At 42.2% G+C, this 17590-nt stretch overlaps 1 protein-coding gene and 1 long non-coding RNA gene across 4 annotated transcripts in view; one reads left to right on the top strand and one right to left on the bottom strand.

The window, feature by feature from the left end:
• The first annotated feature begins 2199 nt into the window (after positions 1-2199).
• The window catches only part of LOC115166695 (tumor protein p53-inducible protein 11), a 63175-nt gene continuing 47784 nt past the window's right edge, over positions 2200-17590 (top strand). For all 3 annotated transcript variants that reach the window (XM_029720408.1, XM_029720407.1, XM_029720406.1), the window contains exon 1: positions 2200-2288. The gene's annotated coding sequence lies outside the window, so the exon portion shown is untranslated. The remainder of the gene's footprint in view (positions 2289-17590) is intronic.
• On the bottom strand, positions 12481-13181 carry LOC115166696 (uncharacterized). Its single transcript, XR_003870342.1, has 2 exons — positions 13137-13181; positions 12481-12520 (listed from the first exon to the last, which is right to left on the bottom strand). It is a non-coding gene; the product is annotated as an uncharacterized LOC115166696 (long non-coding RNA).

Genomic DNA, 17590 nt, shown 5'->3' with positions numbered 1-17590 from the left:
CGGGGGCTGGGATTAAAAATACATTAAATAAAAATATAGGACAAAACACACATCACGACAAGAGAGACAACACAACACTACATAAAGAGAGACACCACAATACTACATAAAGAGACAACACAACACTACATAAAGAGAGACCACAATACTACATAAAGAGAGACACCACAACACTACATAAAGAGAGACACCACAATACTACATAAAGAGACAACACAACACTACATAAAGAGAGACAACACAACACTACATAAAGAGAGACCACAATACTACATAAAGAGAGACAACACAACACTACATAAAGAGAGACAACACAATACTACATAAAGAGAGACAACACAACACTACGTAAAGAGAGACACCACAATACTACATAAAAAGAGACACCACAACACTACATAAAGAGAGACACCACAACACTACATAAAGAGAGACACCACCACACTACATAAAGAGAGACAACACAACACTACATAAAGAGAGACACCACAACACTACATAAAGAGAGACACCACAATACTACATAAAGAGAGACAACACAACACTACATAAAGAGACAACACAACACTACATAAAGATAGACAACACAACACTACATAAAGAGAGACAACACAACACTACATAGAGAGAGACAACACAACACTACATAAAGAGAGACAACACAACACTACATAAAGAGAGACACCACAACACTACATAAAGAGAGACACCACAATACTACATAAAGAGAGACAACACAACACTACATAAAGAGAGACAACACAACACTACATAAAGAGAGACAACACAACACTACATAAGGAGAGACACCACAACACTACATAAAGAGAGACACCACAATACTACATAAAGAGAGACAACACAACACTACATAAAGAGACAACACAACACTACATAAAGATAGACAACACAACACTACATAAAGAGAGACAACACAACACTACATAAAGAGAGACAACACAACACTACATAAAGAGAGACACCACAACACTACATAAAGAGAGACAACACAATACTACATAAAGATAGACACCACAATACTACATAAAGAGAGACAACACAACACTACATAAAGAGAGACAACACAACACTACATAAAGAGAGACACCACAACACGACATAAAGAGAGACAACACAATACTACATAAAGAGAGACACCACAACACGACATAAAGAGAGACAACACAACACTACATAAAGAGAGACAACACAATACTACATAAAGAGAGACACCACAACACTACATAAAGAGAGACAACACAACACTACATAAAGAGAGACACCACAACACTACATAAAGAGAGACAACACAACACTACATAAAGAGAGACAACACAACACTACATAAAGAGAGACAACACAACACTACATAAAGAGAGACACCACAACACTACATAAAGAGAGACAACACAATACTACATAAAGAGAGACACCACAACACTACATAAAGAGAGACAACACAACACTACATAAAGAGAGACAACACAACACTACATAAAGAGAGACCTAAGACAACAACATAGCAAGGCAGCAACACATGACATCACAACATGGTAGCAACACAAAACATGGTACAAACATTATTGGGCACAGACCACAGCACAAAGGGCAAGAAGGTAGAGACAACAATACATCACGCAAAGCAGCCACAACTATCAGTAAGAGTGTCCATGATTGGAGTCTTTGAATTGAAGAGATTGAGATAAAAGTGTCCAGTTTGAGTGTTTGTTGCAGCTCTTTCCTGTCGCTAGCAGCAGCGAACTGAAAAAACGAGCTATAATATTGTATATGATAATCATAGCAAGGTTAAAAGTATAGTGTAACGACCCTGGGTTTATAAGCGCGGAAATCGACTCTGCCGCTTGAGCATGCTTTTGCGGCACAGTTGATAGCGCGCCGGACTTCGGGCTTGAAGGTCGAGGGTTCGAGACCTGCTCCCTGCCTGTTTCATTACATTACATTTTTGTGTAAAGTAAGCTCTATATATTGCATATACCTGTACTATTATTTCTGTATTATAACTGTATATATTCAGATTAAAAACTAAAATGGACTTCATGGATTCATGAAATATATGGCATTAATTCAACCTGTCAATCAATAATTATTCGAAGGCGTTGTGTAGTCCACGGATTACGGTACATCCCTTTGCGCGGGGAATCCTCTAGTCCTACCTTTACGGTAAATGTGTTGGATTCTGTTGGGGACTGTAGTCAGCGTGATGTTTTGCGAGAGACACACTGCCTTGGATTTTTAAACAATTCTAAGGAAAGTTCATTGTCAACAAGGTAAGGCGCTCGAAAAACAACTACGTTTACAACTTTTTTTTAAAAATAGAGTAGGTGTTCGTGGTGTTATTCTGGTCTATACGTTATTTTATGAAACGTTACAACGTTTCATTTATAAACACGAGTGCAGTGGACTGACGATTTATGTAAACAATGTTGTATTTTTACACACATGACTTAACTTTCATACAGACTGGGCGACATGGGCTAAATGATTGCATTTACGCATTGAACAACTTGTAAATATATATCAAATCCTCCTAAATATGACAGAGAAAATATATTTGTTATGTTTTCATTGATTTCAACATGTTATTTAGCTTTTCATCCGCATTTGGCTGTTGTCCCCCATGTGTAGGATACAGTACACGTTACAGTACACTTGTTTTCTGTTGCCCTGTAATTGTATGGCTAATTCTTACTATGGAGAAAGAAGCGTCTACTCTTTACTACACCAGACTACGCAGCCTGAATTGTTCTCTTTCCCACTTGTCTTAGAACATCCAGGAGGCAGATAGCTCTGGGTTAATGTGGTATGTCCTCTTTGTGATCCTCTTCCCCCTCCTCCTCCTCTCATCCACATCCAATGATGTTGGACAGCTGCCTATACATTAACGCTATACAGTCATCACATAATATCATCTACATTAACCAAGCATCCGCACCTTTCTTTACATTTTCTCCTAAAATGACATAACCCAAATCTAACTGCCTGTAGCTCAGGACCTGAAGCAAGGATATACATATTTACATTTTAGTCATTTAGCAGACGCTCTTACAGTAGTAAATGCATACATTTCATACAATTTCATACATTTTTTTTTCCTGTGCTGGCCCCCCGTGGGAATCGAACCCACAACCCTGGCGTTGCAAACACCATGCTCTACCAACTGAGCTACAGGGAAGGCATATTCTTGATACCATTTGAAAGGAAACACTTTGAAGTTTGTGGAAATGTGAAATTAATGTAGTAGAATATAAAATATACAAAGAAAAAAAAACAGATTTTTTTTCAATTTTTTGAAAATGTACCATCTTTGAAATGCAAGAGAAAGGCCATAATGTATTATTCCAGCCCAGGCGCAATTTAGACTTTGGCCACTAGATAGCAGCAGTGTATGTGCAACGTTTTAGACTGATCCAATGAACTATTGCATGTATGTTCAAAATGTCTGCTGTTCAGGTATGACAAGAGGATTTCGCGCGCAAAAGTATGTACCGTAATCCATGGATTCCTTTTAGTCAGGTAGTGAGTCGTGCCTCTCCTTTTAGTCAGGTAGTGAGTCGTGCTTCTCCTTTTAGTCAGGTAGTGAGTCGTGCCTCTCCTTTTAGTCAGGTAGTGAGTCGTGCTTCTCCTTTTAGTCAGGTAGTGAGTCGTGCCTCTCCTTTTAGTCAGGTAGTGAGTCTTGCCTCTCCATTTAGTCAGGTAGTGAGTTTTACCTCTCCTTTTAGTCAGGTAGTGAGTTTTACCTCTCCTTTTAGTCAGGTAGTGAGGACTCTGGTCTGTAGTAGTGCCACTATATAGGGAATAGGGCTCTGGTCTAAAGCAGTACCACTATATAGGGAATAGGGCTCTGGTCTATAGTAGTACCACTATATAGGGAATAGGGATCTGGTCTATAGTAGTACCACTATATAGGGAATAGGGCTCTGGTCTATAGTAGTACCACTATATAGGGAATAGGGCTCTGGTCTATAGTAGTGCCACTATATAGGGAATAGGGCTCTGGTCTATAGTAGCAGCACTATATAGGGAATAGGGCTCTGGTCTATAGTAGTACCACTATATAGGGAATAGGGCTCTGGTCTATAGTAGTACCACTATATAGGGAATAGGACTCTGGTCTATAGTAGTACCACTATATAGGGAATAGGGCTCTGGTCTATAGTAGTACCACTATATAGGAAATAGGGCTCTAGTCTATAGTAGTACCACTATATAGGGAATAGGGCTCTGGTCTATAGTAGTACACTATATAGGGAATAGGGCTCTGGTCTATAGTAGTACACTATATAGGGAATAGGACTCTGGTCTATAGTAGTACCACTATATAGGGAATAGGGCTCTGGTCTATAGTAGTACCACTATATAGGGAATAGGGCTCTGGTCTATAGTAGTACCACTATATAGGGAATAGGGCTCTGGTCTAAAGTAGTACCACTATATAGGGAATAGGGCTCTGGTCTATAGTAGTACCACTATATAGGGAATAGGGCTCTGGTCTAAAGTAGCACCACTATATAGGGAATATTGTTCCATTTGGGATGCATAGAAACAGTTACACCTTCTGAGATTGTCACAGTGGAGGCTACTGTTGGACCATGCTGAGCTGAGTCCTTTCATTGGTTACATCTCAAATCAATGTCCCTTTTGTGAGACTGGCTGTTACTGTGACTGGGAGTGAAGTCATACTACATTATCCCCCCATTGTTCAGGGCTTTATCTCTCTCTATGCCTTTCACCCTCACTGTACAGGGCTTTTTATCTCTCTGCTGTTCACCCTCTCTGTTCAGGGCTTTATAGCTCTCTCTCTCTCTCTCTGCTGTTCACCCTCTCTGTTCAGGGCTTTATAGCTCTCTCTCTGTTGTTCACCCTCACTGTTCAGGGCTTTATAGCTCTCTCTCTCTGCTGTTCACCCTCACTGTTCAGGGCTTTATAGCTCTCTCTCTCTGCTGTTCACCCTCACTGTTCAGGGCTTTATAGCTCTCTCTCTCTGCTGTTCACCCTCACTGTTCAGGGCTTTATAGCTCTCTCTCTCTGCTGTTCACCCTCACTGTTCAGGGCTTTATCTCTCTCTGCTGTTCACCCTCACTGTTCAGGGCTTTATAGAGAGCTATATACAGGAAGTACCAGTACCAGATCAATGTGGAGCTATATACAGGGAGTACCAGTACCAGATCAATGTGGAGCTATATACAGGGAGTATCAGTACCAGATCAATGTGGAGCTATATACAGGGAGTACCAGTACCAGATCAATGTGGAGCTATATACAGAGATTACCAGTACCAGATCAATGTGGAGCTATATACAGGGAGTACCAGTACCAGATCAATGTGGAGCTATATACAGGGAGTACCAGATCAATGTGAAGGGGTACGAGGTATTTGAGGTAGATATGTACATGAAGGCAGGGTAAAGTGACTAGGCATCAGGATAGATAATAATAAGGTATTTGAGGTAGATATGTCCATGAAGGCAGGGTAAAGTGACTAGACATCAGGATAGATAATAATAAGGTATTTGAGGTAGATATGTACATGAAGGCAGGGTAAAGTGACTAGGCATCAGGATAGATAATAATAAGGTATTTGAGGTAGATATGTACATGAAGGCAGGGTAAAGTGACTAGACATCAGGATAGATAATAATAAGGTATTTGAGCTAGATATGTACATGAAGGCAGGGTAAAGTGACTAGACATCAGGATAGATAATAATAAGGTATTTGAGGTAGATATTAACATGAAGGCAGGGTAAAGTGACTAGACATCAGGATAGATAATAATAAGGTATTTGAGGTAGATATTAACATGAAGGCAGGGTAAAGTGACCAGGCGTAAGGATAGATAATAATAAGGTATTTGAGGTAGATATGAACATGAAGGCAGGGTAAAGTGACTAGACATCAGGATAGATAATAATAAGGTATTTGAGGTAGATATGAACATGAAGGCAGGGTAAAGTGACTAGACATCAGGATAGATAATAATAAGGTATTTGAGGTAGATATGAACATGAAGGCAGGGTAAAGTGACTAGACATCAGGATAGATAATAACAGTAAAATAAAGAACGGAGTGTGTGTGTGTGTGTGTGTGTGTGTGTGTGTGTGTGTGTGTGTGTGTGTGTGTGTGTGTGTATAAGGTGGTTGGGCTGCTGGTGCAGGATACTAATATAACCAATATTAAAGGAGACATTTGAGCCTTGTAACTAAGAAACCACTGTGTGTGTGTGTGTGTGTGTGTACACATAATGACCCACTCCTCCAACATCATGGTGACAGGATGGTAGTAGTGTCATCTCATCAGTAAGATGGGTTCCTCACCCACCATCTCAGATTGATCTGACATCATTTCTGGAGGTAGAAACAGATACCATTAGCATTCCTGCAAACATTTATTTTATTGAAATATAATTTGATCAACAACGAGTATACCATATCAGTTCTCATAGTAGGGCCCTGGTCAAAAGAAGTGCACTATATAGGGAATAGCGCCCTGGTCAAAACTAGTGCACTATATAGGGAATAGGGCTCTGGTCTATAGTAGTACCACTATATAGGGAATAGGGCTCTGGTCTATAGTAGTACCACTATATAGGGAATAGGGCTCTGGTCTATAGTAGTACCACTATATAGGGAATAGGGCTCTGGTCTAAAGTAGTACCACTATATAGGGAATAGGGCTCTGGTCTATAGTAGTACCACTATATAGGGAATAGGGCTCTGGTCTATAGTAGTACCACTATATAGGGAATAGGGCTCTGGTCTATAGTAGTACCACTATATAGGGAATAGGGTGTATTTTCGATGCAGACCTCTGCTCTGCTGATCTCTCCACCTCTGACAGATAAAGTGCTTTTTCATGGCTGCCAAAGGGCCTGAAATAAGGTCCTAATTACAGTAGCGAGCTGTGCCGGGCTTGAAAGGGGCCCATCACGGATTCAAGCAACAGTAAAGTTGCCACCCGGACACTCTTTTTGGTAAACAGCTGAGGGGATGGTGCTGGAGAAAGATAAGGACAGAACTATGGATGCAAGGACTGACCATGCATGATCTCAAAATACTACTTTTTAACCTTGTTTTGAGGCTGTACTGTGTTTGTTTAGTAAACTAAGCTTATAATGGGTTCTGGTGGAGAAACACAGTTGAACTAAGCTTATAATGGGTTCTGGTGGAGAAACACAGTTGAACTAAGCTTATAATGGGTTCTGGTGGAGAAATACAGTTGAACTAAGCTTATAATGGGTTCTGGTGGAGAAACACAGTTGAACTAAGCTTATAATGGGTTCTGGTGGAGAAACACAGTTGAACTAAGCTTATAATGGGTTCTGGTGGAGAAACACAGTTGAACTAAGCTTATAATGGGTTCTGGTGGAGAAACACAGTTGAACTAAGCTTATAATGGGTTCTGGTGGAGAAATACAGTTGAAGCTCGTGAAGAATTATGAAGTCATATTCTTTAAGAATCTATTAGGCTAGACATCATTAATTTAAAGGTTTTTAAAAAATGGACCCGACTCAGACTCGGGTAGTATTTAATCTCCATAGCAGCAGTATTCTGGTGCCAACTGAGCCAGTTCTGTTCATCTCCCACTGGTTCTTACAGCTAGTAATGTGTTTGGCTTTGTGTTTCTCACAATGGCACTCATTATGTCTCTGATAGAGCCAACTAGCCGGGTGTCTGGCGGGCTGAAGTTGCCACGTCATTCAGAGCAGGGAGAGGGAGGGAGAGGGAGAGAGATGGGGGGAGGGGAGAGAGACACAGGGAGGAAGGTAGAAGGACAGAGAGACAGGGGACAAGTAAAAGAGGGAGAAGGTAATAGAGAGATGAGAGAGCTTCTCACTGATTGACTCGCACGTCCTGTCTGCCTACTCATCTCGTCCTGAGTGCTTTTCTCTGAGCTCTCTGAGAACCATGTAGTCGAAGCTTGAATAGATTAATGTGTTAGAACTACAGTAACACTGTCAAAACATCAAAGAACTTGTAGTAAATACGACTGGCAGGACATATAACCTTTTGTTGTTGATTAGCTTTGATCAGGAACTCTGTCTGTCTCTGTCTGTCTCTGTCTGTCTCTGTCTGTCTCTGTCTGTCTGTCTGTCTGTCTGTCTGTCTGTCTGTCTGTCTGTCTGTCTGTCTGTCTGTCTGTCTGTCTGTCTGTCTGTCTGTCTGTCTGTCTGTCTGTCTGTCTGTCTGTCTGTCTGTCCTCATTTTCATTTGAAGGGCTTTATTGGCATGGGAAACATATGTTTACATTGCCGAAGCAAGTGAAATAGATAATAAACAAAAGTGAAATAAGATATCCAATATTAACAGTAAACATTACACTCACAAATGTTCCAAAAGAATAAAGACATTCTAAATGTCATATTATATGTCTATATTCAGTGTTGTAACGATGTGCAAATAGTTAAAGTACAAAAGGGAAAATAAATAAACATAAATATAGGTTGTATTTACAATGGTGTTTGTTCTTCACTGGTTGACCTTTTCTTGTGGCAACAGGTCACAAGTCTTGCTGCTGTGATGTCACACTGTGGTATTTCACCCAGTAGATATGGGAGTTTATCAAAATTGGATTTGTTTTCTAATTCTTTGTGGATCTGTGTAATCTGAGGGAAATATGTATCTCTAATATGGTCATACATTTGGCAGGAGGTTAGGAAGTGCAGCTCAGTTTCCACCTCATTTTGTGGGCAGTGTGCACATAGCCTGTCTTCTCTTGAGAACAAGTCTATGCTCACTGAGTCTGTACATAGTCAAAGCTTTCCTTCATTTTGGGTTAGTCAGTGGTCAGGTATTCTGCCACTGTGTACTCTCTGTTTAGGGACAAATAGCATTCTAGTTTGCTCTGTTTTTTTGTTAATTCTTTCCAATGTGTCAAGTAATTATCTTTTTGTTTTCTCATGATTTGGTTGGGTCTAATTGTGTTGCTGTCCTGGGGCTCTGTGGGGTGTGTTTGTGTTTGTGTACAGAGCCCCAGGACCAGCTTGCTTAGGGGACTCTTCTCCAGGTTCATCTCTCTGTAGATGATGGCTTTGTTATGGAAGGTTTGGGAATCACTTCCTTTTAGGTGGTTGTAGAATTTAACATCTCTTTTCTGGATGTTGATAATTAGCGGGTATCGGCCTAATTCTGCTCTGTAAGCATTACTTGGTGTTTCACGTTGTACACAGAGGATGTTTTTTACAGAATTCTGCAATGCAGAGTCTCAATTTGGTGTTTGTCCCATTACTCTCTGTGGTTTTCTCTCTTTTTCTGTCTGTCGGTCCTGCCCACCCTTCTCAGGTGAACTGTAGTATCCCTGGTCCCTAACCGATTCCCTCTGCAGCTTCTAGAACTGAAATATTACTGTGTTGAAGGAGTGGAGAGCAAGAAGCATCAGCATGGTCTCATCATGGTTAAAGAGGATGTTACCGGACAGCCAGAACTCCATCCCAGGCTCAAACAGCATGGTCTCATCATGGTTATAGAGGATGTTACCGGCAGGCCAGAACTCCATCCCAGGCTCAAACAGCATGGTCTCATCATGGTTAAAGAGGATGTTACCTGGCCAGCCAGAACTCCATCCCAGGCTCAAACAGCATGGTCTCATCATGGTTAAAGAGGATGTTACCGGCAGGTCAGAACTCCATCCCAGGCTCAAACAGCATGGTCTCATCATGGTTAAAGAGGATGTTACCGGACAGCCAGAACTCCATCCCAGGCTCAAACAGCATGGTCTCATCATGGTTAAAGAGGATGTTACCTGGCCAGCCAGAACTCCATCCCAGGTTCAAACAGCATGGTCTCATCATGGTTAAAGAGGATGTTACCGGGCAGCCAGAACTCCATCCCAGGCTCAAACAGCATGGTCTCATCATGGTTATAGAGGATGTTACCGGCAGGCCAGAACTCCATCCCAGGCTCAAACAGCATGGTCTCATCATGGTTAAAGAGGATGTTACCTGGCCAGCCAGAACTCCATCCCAGGCTCAAACAGCATGGTCTCATCATGGTTAAAGAGGATGTTACCGGCAGGCCAGAACTCCATCCCAGGCTCAAACAGCATGGTCTCATCATGGTTAAAGAGGATGTTACCTGGCCAGCCAGAACTCCATCCCAGGCTCAAACAGCATGGTCTCATCATGGTTAAAGAGGATGTTACCGGCAGGTCAGAACTCCATCCCAGGCTCAAACAGCATGGTCTCATCATGGTTAAAGAGGATGTTACCTGGCCAGCCAGAACTCCATCCCAGGCTCAAACAGCATGGTCTCATCATGGTTAAAGAGGATGTTACCGGCAGGCCAGAACTCCATCCCAGGCTCAAACAGCATGGTCTCATCATGGTTAAAGAGGATGTTACCGGCAGGCCAGAACTCCATCCCAGGCTCAAACAGCATGGTCTCATCATGGTTAAAGAGGATGTTACCGGACAGCCAGAACTCCATCCCAGGCTCAAACAGCATGGTCTCATCATGGTTAAAGAGGATGTTACCGGACAGCCAGAACTCCATCCCAGGCTCAAACAGCATGGTCTCATCATGGTTAAAGAGGATGTTACCTGGCCAGCCAGAACTCCATCCCAGGCTCAAACAGCATGGTCTCATCATGGTTAAAGAGGATGTTACCGGCAGGCCAGAACTCCATCCCAGGCTCAAACAGCATGGTCTCATCATGGTTAAAGAGGATGTTACCGGCAGGCCAGAACTCCATCCCAGGCTCAAACAGCATGGTCTCATCATGGTTAAAGAGGATGTTACCGGACAGCCAGAACTCCATCCCAGGCTCAAACAGCATGGTCTCATCATGGTTAAAGAGGATGTTACCGGCAGGCCAGAACTCCATCCCAGGCTCAAACAGCATGGTCTCATCATGGTTAAAGAGGATGTTACCGGACAGCCAGAACTCCATCCCAGGCTCAAACAGCATGGTCTCATCATGGTTAAAGAGGATGTTACCGGACAGCCAGAACTCCATCCCAGGCTCAAACAGCACTTAAACTAAAAGGGCATTATCATAATTTTTACAATTCATAATATTATTTTAACCTCATAGTGTGGACATCTACACTGACAGCACAAAACATTAGGAACACCTTCTCCCTTTTGCCCTCAGAACAGCCTCAATCGTCAGGGCAGGGAATCTACAAGGTGTCGAATGCGTTCCACAGGGATGCTGGTCCATGTTGACTCCAATACTTCCCACAGTTGGGTCAAGTTGGCTGGATGTCCTTTGGTTGGTGGACAGTCTTTTTTTATTTTTTTATTTAAAGTTTTCTTGTTTTTCAAACAATCAACAAAACACATTCCACATTCACAGATGTTTTTTTATTCATTTTTTTTATTTTATTTCACTTTTGTTTAACCAGGTAGGCAAGTTGAGAACAAGTTCTCATTTACAATTGCGACCTGGCCAAGATAAAGCAAAGCAGTTTGACAACATACAACACAGAGAGCAAATGAAGTGAGATAAGGGAGGTAAAGGCAAAAAGGCCATGGTGGCGAAGTACATACAATATAGCAAGTAAAACACTGGAATGGTAGATTTGTAGTAGAAGAAAGTGCAAAGTAGAAATCGAAATACTGGGGTGCAAAGGAGCAAAATAAATAAATAAATACAGTAGGGGAAGAGGTAGTTGTTTGGGCTAAATTATAGATGGGCTATGTACAGGTGCAGTGATCTGTGAGCTGCTCTGACAGCTGGTGCTTAAAGCTAGTGAGGGAGATAAGTGTTTCCGGTTTCAGAGATTTTTGTAGTTCGTTCCAGTCATTGGCAGCAGAGAACTGGAAGGAGAGGCGGCCGAAGGAGGATCCAGATCCATGTGACAGACTTAAAAAAAAAATATATATATATACATACGCACAAAGAATAATTATTAAAAAAAATATATATATATAAAACTTGCAGCAGCACTATCAAGGTTCTTATTAGCTATTTCCATCCTTAGCTGAGACGACGAGCAAATAATTCGTTTTTAGATTTTACAGCACCTTACACAACATGTATCTGCTCATTTCCCTAATCACCCCATTCACTCTGTCCAATTTGAAATATAGTTGAGTAGTGACCAGAGTCTATCAAACTTGGGCTGTCTCTTGCGGAGGTCATAAGTGATCTTTTCAAGAGGGAGAAAGTGAACAATCTGGTCAATCCACATTTTAAATGTAGGAGAGGTATTAGAGTCCCACAATAGAAGAATACATTTCTTAGCAAAGTATGTAATAGTCATAAGCACATTTTCTGTGTCAGGATCAAGAACAAAGTCCTGCTGGGCATTAAGAAGATTGATATGACCCCATGTATCTAACTGTACATCTAGTATTTTCTGTGCAGTAGTATGTATAGATCTCTCTACAGCTCCGTAATACATGCATATAGGTTCCACTTTCAGAGGTACATATTTTACAGTTAGGAGAAATGTCTGTTTTCATTCTATGGAGTCTGAGTGTAATAAAATTTGTACAAAAATTTGTAATTAGACTTTCATTTTTACATTAGTAGAGGAGCAGTATACCCTGTCGCAAACCTCCTCCCATAACTCATCACTGATAGACCTCCGCCCATAACTCATCACTGATAGTCAGACCTCCGCCCATAACTCATCACTGATAGACCTCCGCCCATAACTCATCACTGATAGTCAGACCTCCGCCCATAACTTATCACTGATAGTCAGACCTCCGCCCATAACTCATCACTGATAGACCTCCGCCCATAACTCATCACTGATAGACCTCCGCCCATAACTCATCACTGATAGACCTCCGCCCATAACTCATCACTGATAGACCTCCGCCCATAACTCATCACTGATAGACCTCCGCCCATAACTCATCACTGATAGTCAGACCTCCGCCCATAACTCATCACTGATAGACCTCCGCCCATAACTCATCACTGATAGACCTCCGCCCATAACTCATCACTGATAGTCAGACCTCCGCCCATAACTCATCACTGATAGTCAGACCTCCGCCCATAACTTATCACTGATAGTCAGACCTCCGCCCATAACTCATCACTGATAGACCTCCGCCCATAACTCATCACTGATAGACCTCCGCCCATAACTCATCACTGATAGACCTCCGCCCATAACTCATCACTGATAGACCTCCGCCCATAACTCATCACTGATAGACCTCCGCCCATAACTCATCACTGATAGTCAGACCTCCGCCCATAACTCATCACTGATAGACCTCCGCCCATAACTCATCACTGATAGACCTCCGCCCATAACTCATCACTGATAGACCTCCGCCCATAACTCATCACTGATATACCTCCGCCTATAACTCATCACTGATAGACCTCCGCCCATAACTCATCACTGATAGACCTCCGCCCATAACTCATCATTGATAGTCCTCCGCCCATAACTCATCACTGATAGTCAGACCAAGGTCCTTTTCCCAGATTATTTTCAAAGGAGTAAAGCAGGAGCCTCCTTTCTCAGAAAGGAGTCTATAGATATAGGAGATTTTTCCTTTAATGGGTTGTGCTGTGACAAGAAGGGTTTCAACTTCTTTCAGCTGAGCTCTAAACCTCCTCTTGGAAGTAAATGAGGAAGTGACATGTCTAATTTGAAGATATAAAAACATATTTTTTTTTTAAATGGGATCTTGGCACATTGAATTCACTGCAGAGCTCTTGAAAGGATTTCAGTGTAGTGGTTTTCTGATGAAATAGGTCTGAAAAAGTCCTGATTCCAAGAGTATGCCAAAGATTAAAGTTGGCATCCCTCAGGGCTTTTGGCAAGTCTGGGTTGCATACTGTCGAGTGAGAACATATTTGGGAGGAAATGGCCAGTTATTTCTTACAGTCCTTCCACGCTTGTAGGGTGCTGTAAATCACAAAGGTTTTGGCTATGTTGCCCACTTCACTAAAGTTATTAATGAATATAATTGAGCTTAGGGGAAATGAACCAAAGGATTGGGCTTCTATCTGAATCCACGTTGACTCTTGTCTGTTTGTGATCCATGTTAGCATGTTGCGGATTTGGGCAGACCAGTAGTACAATTGAAGGGAGGGAAGGGCAAGACCACCCTTAGATTCAGGTTTTGATAAAGTGGAGAACTTGATCCTATGTTTTTTTATTGCCCCATAATAATTTGGTGATGCTTTGGTTAGTTGTTTTGAAAAAGGAAACTGGGAGATAGCATAGGAGCATCTGAAATAAATAGTTCAGTCTTCCCTGTGGCTCAGTTGGTAGAGCATGGTGTTTGCAATGCCAGCATGGTGTGTGCAACGCCAGGGTTGTGGGTTCGATTCCCACGGGGGGCCAGTACAAAAAAAAAAAAAAAACTGCATGAAATGAAATGTATGCATTCACTACTGTAAGTCGCTCTGGATAAGAGCGTCTGCTAAATGACTAATGTAATGTAGGGAGGATGTTCATACTGAAGCTAGCTGCTTCTTGGAGGCTTTTCCTGTCGCTAATGCTCGAGTCCGGGTAAAAATGTCACCTGTAATGTCGCCTTTTGTAGCCGCCATTACTTTTTGACTAAAGCTAAAGGAGTTTAAACTTGAAGTGGAGGTAAGATTAGGAATTGGAAACTACTTGTGCGGATCTCTTAGTTCATGCGGCCATCTCGTTCAAGGGTCACGTGATCCCCCCCCCCGGTGGACCATTCTTGATACACTCGGAAAACTGTTGAGCGTGAAAAACCCAGCTGCGTTGCAGTTCTTGACACAAACCAGGGCTCTTGACACCTACTACCATACACGGTTCAAAGGCACTTCAATATTTATGCCCCACACTGATTGAAGTGGATTTAACAAGTGACATCAATAAGGGATCATAGCTTTCACCTGGATTCACCTGGTTAGTCTATGTCATGGAAAAATCAGGTGTTCCTAATGTTTTGTCCACTCAGTGTACATGCATACATACATACATGCATACCTACCTACCAGTGTGAATGTGGGTTAGAATCGGACCAACTAAATTAATTCTGATCTCTGTTTAGGCTAGTAGTTGTGTAGTCACTGCCCTTTATAAAGCTCTTTATCATTCACAGACAGTAGGAAGTATCAATTCAAGTGCTGCTAGTTCTGCCACTTGACAAACCTATTGAGAGTAATTTAGTGACTGTGTAGTGCTGTGTGGCATCTCTCTCCTTGCTCTCTCTTTCACTTTCTGTCTCTCTCTCTCTGTCTCACTCTCTAGCTCTCTCTCCTCTCCCTGTCTCTCTCTCCTTCTCTCCCTGTCTCGCTCTCTTGCTCTCTCCTCTCTCTCTCTTGCTCTCTTTATCTCTCTCTCTCTCTTTATTTCTCTCTTTTCATGTCTCTCTCTCTCCATATTGATCTCTCTCTTTCCATCTTTATCTCTCTCTTTTCATATCTATCTCTCTCTCTGGTGAAGTCTCTCTTTGACACCCTCTCTCTCTCTCTCTATTTCTCTGAGGTGTTGGTAATGTTGTCAGGTGAATCACAAGGTGTCTGCCAGGATGGTGGTGCTTGGCAGACCTGTTATTCTGACCGGTTTTGAAGGCTCTCTGAGGAGAGTGAATTGTGACAGTGTTAGTGAAAGAGAAAAGGTGCTGATACTGTGTGTGGATTAACCCTGTCCACTGGTGAGACAGAGAATAGGTAACTGAATGCCCAGCAGAGCAGACTAACTGAATGCCCAGCAGAGCAGACTAACTGAATGCCCAGCAGAGCAGACTAACCGAATGCCCAGCAGAGCAGACTAACCGAATGGCCAGCAGAGCAGACTAACCGAATGCCTAGCAGAGCAGACTAACCGAATGCCCAGCAGAGCAGACTAACCGAATGGCCAGCAGAGCAGACTAACCGAATGCCTAGCAGAGCAGACTAACCGAATGGCCAGCAGAGCAGACTAACCGAATGGCCAGCAGAGCAGACTAACCGAATGGCCAGCAGAGCAGACTAACCGAATGGCCAGCAAAGCAGACTAACCGAATGGCCAGCAGAGCAGACTAACCGAATGCCCAGCAGAGCAGACTAACCGAATGCCCAGCAGAGCAGACTAACCGAATGCCCAGCAGAGCAGACTAACCGAATGCCCAGCAGAGCAGACTAACCGAATGGCCAGCAGAGCAGACTAACCGAATGCCATTTGTATTGATTTAAGGATCACCATTAGTTCCTGCCAAGGCTGCAGCTACTCTTCCTGGGGTCCAGCAACATTAAGGCAGATCTGTGCAGTTTAAAAGAATAAATGACATTACATTTCATAAGACTTTTCACAACTTATTTAGTGTGTTCCCTCAGGCCACTACTCTACTATCACATATCTACAATACAAAATCCATGTGTGTGTGTGTGTAGAGTGCGTCTTATCGTGTGTGTGTGTGTGTGTGTGTGTGTGTGTGTGTGTGTGTGTGTGTGTGTGTGTCTGTGTCTCTTCACAGTCCCCGCTGTTCCATAAGTTGTATTTTTATCTGTTTTCTAAATGATTCTCCTGCTTGCATCAGTTACCCGATGTGGAATATAGTTCCATGTAGTCATGGCTTTATGTAGTTCTGAGCCAATTGTCATTTTCAGAGGTCCCTCTTTGTAGGACCTGACCACACGACTGAACACTAGTCCAGGTGCGACAAAACTAGAGCCTGTAAGACCTGCCTTGTTGATAGTGTTGTTTAAAAAGGCAGAGCTGTGCTTTTATTATGGACAGACTTCTCCCCATCTTAGCTTCTGTTGTATCAACATGTTTTGACCAGGACAGTTTACAATCCAGGGTTACTCAATGCAGTTTAGTCACCTCAACTTGCTCAATTTCCACATTATTTATTACAATAGTTAGTTGAGGTTTAGGGTTTAGTGAATGATTTGTTCCCAAATACAATGCTTTTAGTTTTTTAAATATTTAGGACTAACTTATTCCTTGCTACCCATTCTGAAACTAACTGCAGCTCATTGTTAAGTGTTGCAGTCATTTCAGTCGCTGTAGTAGCTGACGTGTATAGTGTGGAGTCATCCACATGCATAGACACTCTGGCTTTACCTAAGGCCAGTGGCATGTCATTAGTAAAGATTTTAAAAACTAAGGGGCCTAGACAGCTGCCCTGGGGAATTCCTGATTCTAACTGGATTATGTTGGAGAGGCTTCCATTAAAGAACACCCTCTGTGTTCTGTTAGACAGGTAACTCTTTATCCACAATATAGCAGGGGCGTAAAGCCATAACACATGCGTTTTCCATCAGAGGACTATGATCGATAATGTCAAAAGCCCCACTAAAATGTCTAACAAGACAGCCCCCACAATCTTTTATCATACATTTCTCTCAGTTAATCAGTCATTTGTGTAAGTCCTGTGCTTGTTGAATGTCCTTCCCTTTAAGCGTGCTGAAAGTCTGTTGTCAATTTGTTTACAGTAAAATAGCATTGTATTTGGTCAAACACCATTTTTTCCTAAAGTTTACTAAGGGTTGGTAACTGGCTGATTGGTTGGCTATTTGAGCCAGTAAAAGGGGGCTTTACTATTCTTAGGTAGGGGAATAACTTTAGCTTCCCTCAAGGCCTGAGGGCCCACGCTTTCTAGTAGGCTTAGATTGACGAAGTTATGGAAAATAGGAGTGGCAATATCGTCATGCAGCATACAGAAGACCTACTGAGATGAAAAATGAC

The sequence above is a fragment of the Salmo trutta genome, chromosome 29 (assembly GCF_901001165.1).
Source record: "Salmo trutta chromosome 29, fSalTru1.1, whole genome shotgun sequence".
Lineage (NCBI taxonomy): Eukaryota > Metazoa > Chordata > Actinopteri > Salmoniformes > Salmonidae > Salmo > Salmo trutta.
Note: the sequence above shows the minus strand (reverse complement) of the source record. Positions and strands in the feature narration are given on the sequence as shown.